This window comes from Hyalella azteca, unplaced genomic scaffold, assembly GCF_000764305.2.
Source record: "Hyalella azteca isolate HAZT.00-mixed unplaced genomic scaffold, Hazt_2.0.2 contig3434, whole genome shotgun sequence".
NCBI classification, from domain to species: domain Eukaryota; kingdom Metazoa; phylum Arthropoda; class Malacostraca; order Amphipoda; family Hyalellidae; genus Hyalella; species Hyalella azteca.
In genome coordinates, this window is record NW_025933684.1 from 190556 (window position 1) to 198157 (window position 7602).

Genomic DNA, 7602 nt, shown 5'->3' on the forward strand with positions numbered 1-7602 from the left:
TTCACTCGCCCCATTATATTATATATCGTATTATCCAACTCGCCCTATTATATTATATATCGCATTATCCCACTCACCCTATTATATTATAAACTCGTATTATCCCACTCACCGTATTATATTAATATACTCATATTATCCAACACACCCTATTATATTATGTACTCGTATTATCCAACACACCCTATTATATTATGTACTCGTATTATCAAACACACCCTATTATATTATATACTCGTATTATCCAACACACCCTATTATATTGTGTACTCGTATTATCCAACACACCCTATTATATTATGTACTCGTATTATCCAACACACCCTATTATATTATATACCCGTATTATCCAACACGCCCTATTATATTATATGTTCTCTAAATGATCAAATTTTTGTATTTATACTTTAAAGAAAAAAAAATAAGTAAACATACACGTACAGTCAGCTATGCAACTATAGTCACCTTCACAGGCAATGACCGATCTCCTGGTTGCATGCGCTTAGTGGCGTTACAAGCCTGCCGTCACATACGTGCTTAAAACCAGGGATCGACAACTTTTTTGCTAGTCGTGCGAGTGCGTGGCGAGTGCGGGGAGCGCGTATTTGACAACTGAGACATTCGGGACGGACACGGCTGAATCTGAAAAGTGCGTTAAAAAATGCCCCTCTCTTCCCCTATTATATTGGGGGGAGGGGGGGCGTTTCATTACATACATTGCCTTTCGCATTGCTCGATTCTACCTCATTCAGCAGTACCAAACATTCTTCTCTATTCCAGGTAATAAACGTTCGCCTCTGTCCTCATACACCAGTGCGAAATATTCTGTCACATAACCCAGTGTCGAGAGTTCTCACGTATAACACCAGTACCTTGCAATCTCTTACATTCACTATTACCAAGCATTCTACCACATGTACACCAGTACCGAACATTCTTCCCGCAATTATTAGTCTTCAAGGTTCTCCCAAAATATTCACAGCCTAGTGGATCAACAAGGGTAAATTTTAACGCGTGAAATTGATATGTATGAGCCATTTCTTCATGGTGCGAATTAAATGGGGTAGCTAATTTCTCTATTTCCAGGGATTGAATGACTAATAATATTATCATTATGTATTGTTGGCGGTGATGCAATTCATAGCGAGACCCGCTTGCATTCCATTTCGGCACGCATGCGGGCATACCAAGCAGCATACAATTAAGTAACAATTTGTTATTTCACGATATGTCACTATTAAGTGCCGTTCAGTGAAGCTGTTACTTACGAACACACCAGGCATCCATGTTTAAATGCTTGAATTCGCTTGCAACGGCTCAGCGGTGAAGACTGCATGGTCAACCTAACTACGCATCTGCGCAGTCGACTGTTACCAATGCTCAATTTTCTGTTCCACAATTGGATCCAGCTATCTTGATGAACCAGAAAACCTGGTACCAAAGGCATAGGAACACAAGCAGCTAAGATAACACGCTCATGCCGACATATACCTCAAGTTACGCAATTTCCACTACTGTCAAAATCGTGGAAGCTCAACCGAGTTCGTTCATTAGTTGCAAGCCGCCTATCCGGTGTAAGGTTTTCCAGAGAACTTACTTTCTGAAGCTGTGCACACTGCACAGTAATATAAGAAATTTGTTAACAATGTTCAGAATTAACATGTTCAGCCTTTAAAACTGGTAATTAATTTCAAGTCACATACTTCGCTTTTCGTGGCACGATTACAGGATTGAAAAGAGCAGCGTGTATCGTTCGACAACTAATCAACACAAGAAGCACTTAGGCACTGGCGCCGGCACCATGCAGTAAGGGCAGTAACGTCAGGTCGTACGCGTTTTCGCCCTCCCACCGCATTACCCTAACCCGGGGTAAAAATCAAACACTGAACGTGTCTCGCAACAAATTGTGCATTGCGAATACAATAAATTAACTGTGAAATAAGAACCGTAAAAATTGAATAGGTTAGGTAATCGATGTCGTCTGAACCAATATATAAAAAGGGTTTGGGCAAAATAGTAGGGAAGTGCTTGGGCAAAATCGGTTATTATGCGCACCACATGCAATATCACAGTGACCTGACAATATTCAAATTTTGTAGACCTTTTTTGTATAACCGAAGAAGCATTGCACAGTGCCTGTTAGCACGCAATGCACTGGTATCGCAATGTCAAGCAGTGCATTCCCAAAATCGTGTCAATCTGAACCTGTCATAAAATTTGTAGGCCCTGACGGCAAAACCGGACGTTCATCTGTTGCCGGTGCTGCCAATTAACAGCTTGCACATCAGTTATTTATGTTATGATAAGAATGTGAAATTATCTCATACAGATACGGGCTTTGATTTTTTTTTTGCTGTCACGCACTCTTTATTAAATGCGTTTCTCCTCTTGCACCCCTTAGTCATGTTCCATGCCCTGAGCAGCCTCTGGTTTATAAATATAGCATAGTATAAAGTAAATTCCCCTAATTGTCGAGAAAACAATATTTTAAATACCGCGCAAGCTCAAAAAACTTGTTAAATAAATTCTCACTTTAATCCTTTGTATGAGTTAACAAACGCAGTAGTGCACGCCATTCCAAGAGCGGGAGAGGGTCATGGTTCGCTCTAATACCAGATCGAGTCTGACCAGGCTATAATGAAGCAGCTTTACCAGCTGCTCTTCTCGGTTATATTACGCAGATTCGGCTTATCGGGTAATCGATTCCCGCAAAGGGCTGCTAAATAACAGCCAAATACAGTGAGGTGGTTGAATCAAGCCTGATTCACCTCTGCGGCGAGAGTTGCAACCGATAGGCGTCCGAAAGCTGACTCTAAAATTTGACTGAATGGGTTCAATTCGCAGTGAGAGTAATCCGTGGTTGAGCTTTAAGATCTACGCACATTACGACCATTCAGATTTCATTTTAAGTCTCATTCACTGCTTTCATAATATTTTTATAAGAAATGTATGGACAAGCCCTTCGGGAACGTGCATATTTTCAAAATTTTGAAAACTTCTGTTGAAGTTTACACTCGATATATTCAGATTTTCATATAATATCGTCATGTTACTGACTCCTTCAGCAAGCACAAGTTTGAAAATATTTGAAATTGCTAGGTTTCAGTGATCATAGTCCAGATAAGTAAATAAAATAATCATAGTCCGGATAAGTGCAATTAATATATGTATATTTATATATTTTCATATATATATAAATTCTGACTGAACTAACTCGCACATTACAACACAAAAGTTCTGCAAAATGCGACTGGAAATACCGAGAATTATTTCGAAATTCAAAGCTTGTTCGAAGCCACAGGGTGCAAGTTTCATCAAGAAGTGGCTGAGTCATGCATGCAAATCTTAGAAATTGTACAATATTAGGCAATTATACAACATGATCTAATAGTGAATTTTCTAACATTTGTCCATATTTTCTTGCGATTAGAAGTATCACGAGACATGATACCCCCATGTGTCTTATCATGTTCATCAATATTTATTCCCGTGAAAGAGAACTTCAATAAATCAAATTTCCGGAAATTTCCGGCGTGTACCGGACAATACCAGTTCAGAGTAAGGTGAGACGCTTCGCTTTGTTCGTGTGGCATACAATGATTTAAAATTCCCGAAGTTTAATTCGAGATTAGTGCTGGGGTCGATGTGAATAATTAGGATTGACTCACACAATCGGACAAATAAATAAAGAATAGTCAGTTGATATTTATTCAAATTAAACGTGCAACTGGCGTTGATCGGGCCAGTTGTATGAGAAGCCGAATTTGATAATTCATATGCTGCAGTATAAAAATCTTTGAAGAACGGGCGGTTCAATGAAGCAATTTCGTTTGCAGCAGAAGAAGCTCCTTAATGGTGTTGCCCCGACGGGTCCCAGATACTGAAATGAAAATAAAACTACTTACTAAACAATTTATAGATCAGAAACTAGCTATGTAGCAAACAATTCCAAATTATGTATCAATAATCAACAAATAACTAAATTGACAAACCTAAGATTTTGGTGCATCTCAGTGCTTAATGCATTCAGTAAGAGCCAAATTAGAAATACAGACGAAATCAGTTAAAGGAAGGTACTCTAGACGGAAAAATAGAAAAGGACAGTTTGAGATTTTGACGTTAGAAAATTGAAGAGAAAGATGATTAATCGTTGGTCACAGCAAAGGAAGCTAGTTCCTCTGCCAATATCAGAGACCACGTAGCTAATTAGAAATTTGAGATATTAACAATTTAATTGAAATTGATTTGTCTAGAGTACCATAGAAAAAATATTGTACATAGAGCGTAAATAATTAATATGAAAAAAAGCAACATTAACACCAACAAAAAGATAGTGAAACAGTAATCAAGAAGATATTTAGAATCTGAAGGTCCTGTTGCTGTACTGGCTGAAGTGAAGATAGGTCCAGAAATGAATAACTGATAACTAGCTGCGTTTGAGTTAAGGCACGTTGCGAGATTGAACGTCTGAATGGTATGAATGCTTATGAAGGAGTGCCCATCCTAGCCGATACTTACTACCTACTTAAACTACGAAAAAACTGAATACGACAAAACTGCGAACGCAACATGAACAGAAAACGACATATAGACAACAAATTTACAAACGACTACAAAAATTATTAATGTGGGAAAAATTTCCCACATCGAAGATCAAAAAATTCTTGACCTCATCAAATAATTCCGTCGAAGATCAAATTAATTCCTGACCTCATCACGCTCTTCCAGAACATAATGACAATGCTGGACGGGCCACAGACGGCTATTCCTATGCCATCGCAAGTCTGTTTATGATTTACAACGCAAACTCATGGTTTTGTCATGTTGCATTGTAGCTGCGCAGCTCAACAGTCTCTTGTCGACCAGGGTTCCGCTGTTTACTAGGGGAGTGTGCCGATTGTACTCTCTCTCATTCTTTTAGCTGCCAGCATCGGGAGTGGCCACCCGTTATGCGCCTTGTGAAATCTCGGATGAAGCTGTCTGTGGTTTTCCAAGCGGACAATTATCGTCAAGTGTCGGTGTTTCCTAAGCGGACAATTATCGTCAGTGTTTTCCAAGCGGACAGTTATCGTCAGCCGTCAGTGCTTTCCAAGCGGACGATTTTCGTCAGCCGTCAGTGTTCGCCCGACTGGAACCTATTGTAAATCGTCTGTGTCTGCCTAATGGAACCTATTGTAAATCGTCGGTGTCTACCTAATTGAACCTATTGCAAATCGTCTGTGTCTACCTAATTGAACCTATTGCAAATCGTCTGTGTCTACCTAATTGAACCTATTGCAAATCGTCTATGCTTGCTTAGTGGGAGAACATCGTACGCAATTTGTGTTTACCTAGTGTTGGGGCATTTTTTTAGCCGTTGTGCTAATCTAGTGTAGGGTAATTTTTAGGTCTGTGTTTACTTAGCACTGGGGAATTTAGAACCGTCCGTTACCTAGTGTATAGTGTTCCGAGCCGTCTGTGTTTACCTAGCGTAGGATATTTCTTAGCCGCGTGTGTTTCTTAGCCGTCTTGGGTTTTCCTAGCGTAGGATCTTCTTAGCCGTGCGTGACCCTAGAGTAGGGAATTTTAACTGTCCGTGTTTATAAGTTTGAAGGTTGTGTGTTCTTTTAGCTTCCGTAATAAAGATTTATAACGTAGATTTTAACTTCATTTTTTTGGCCTTCTACTGGAGTTTTGGCTTTTATTTATTCCACTATCCCGTCGGGATAGCTAGTGTATGTTGATCTCCCGCAACAGCATCACTCAGTTCTATTGCACACGTGATGTTTTCGCCCCATATAGAGAGGTTCTCCCTATCGCCTGACCTCCTCAGGGATAGGCTTTAACGTCACCGCACAAGAGTATAGATATTGACAGAAAACAATAAAGAATGATAAAATGAGTTCCGTGTTAAATGAGTTTGTGGGAACCTTTTATTTGGTCGCATTTAATAAAGATTTTTTCAGAATTCGAGTTACAGCATTATCATATTGCAAGAATTACCTATCCCCGGTAACGCCGGGTTAAGCTGCTGGCTAATGTATGATGTACAAACATGCATGCTATTTGGTGTATAGTAAATTTAAACCCATCTAATCAGTGTATTTGGTTAACCTGTCTGCTGGTTTAGAAACCACGGTCGAATTAGAAATAGTAACGCGGTTGAACAAAGTGAAATGATGGCTCATCCCATTGACAGTTCTGCAATATTTGTGAAATAAATTGCCTATTGCGAAGCGCAGGTCGCAATTGCGCTGCGGTGTTCGACCCGTGAACTGAAGGCCACTCGTATCCATGATACCAGAGTGTGGAGTTGACGCGTCGTCAGGGGCGCGTCATTTGGACGGAGACGCACTGGCCTGGCTGGGCAATTATTGCAGTTCAGGTCTGATTGGAATTTTAAATATTTAAATATGAAGTTGATATTTTATCGCTGGTGCTAGAGAGATATTGCAGTTTGGGTTCATCTAAGATATCCAGCTATTAGAGTAAGCTTGTTCATGACTAGAGGCGCTAAACATTTATATGCGTTAGTAGTTACATGACCGAGCGCATGGCGCCATTTTCCATAAACAGCTTTGTGACCGGACGTTCACTACCTTAGCTTCAACGGATGGCCGCCTAAGGTTGCACGCTGGCCACGAACTTATTAAAAAGCTAGTTTTTAAAGAATCGATAATGAAAACAAACACAGCTTTCCAGTTCACCACTGAAGTTTCAAACGTTTATTCCAATAAGCACTTTAAAATGGGCACTCTACGTTTAAGGTCACAGTTACGAGCAGCACAGACACTGGCAAATAATTAATCAGCTCAGTCAGGGAGAGGGCTCACTGCGAGACAAAAGGCTTCATGCCAGATCAGCAGTTACTAGCTACCACTAGGAAGGTCAGAGCTGCAACTTAACCGATCGGCTAGCAGGACACAACTCCTGTCTCATACAAAAGGAATCGCCCTCGTCACCTCTCTCTGAGACCAATTTTCCCTGAAGGGGTCGGAAGTCTAAGTTACTTAACCGGCTTCGCTAAAAAACCCATACATGTAGTATAATATATCACCTAGCTTAAACAAAATTGAAATTGGTAAAAAAAGCCTAAAAAGACCGTGAACGATTCTCATTCGTTCACAACTTAAATTATAGTTTACCAATCATTTACCCCGAATATTACCCAACAAAATTAACCAATTACTCCCGAATAAAACCTTCTTCAATATTATTACGAAAAATTACCCCCGAATCTGCATAAACAGCTTAACAGGGTACCGATCATGAATCTTACCCAACAAAATTAACCAATTACTCCCGAATCACGACTTAACGATCATTTACCCCGATTTTACTGCACTCTTTAACCGAAAACTCAGGACTTAACCTAGAGCGGTTGCCTGAAAAATACTTCTGTGGAATATATAATTGATTTAAATTTTTGAAATACTTTCCAGAACCGGGATGCTCATCTTTATTAATCAACACAAAACTATAAGGTACTTTATACGTTTCATTACACAGTTCTTGAAACTCAGCAAAGGGCATATCACAAGCAATGTAATCACTATGAATATTCTTCATATCGATGAAAGGTAACTCGAATAGAATTAATAAATTTGAATTCGTTCTAATGGT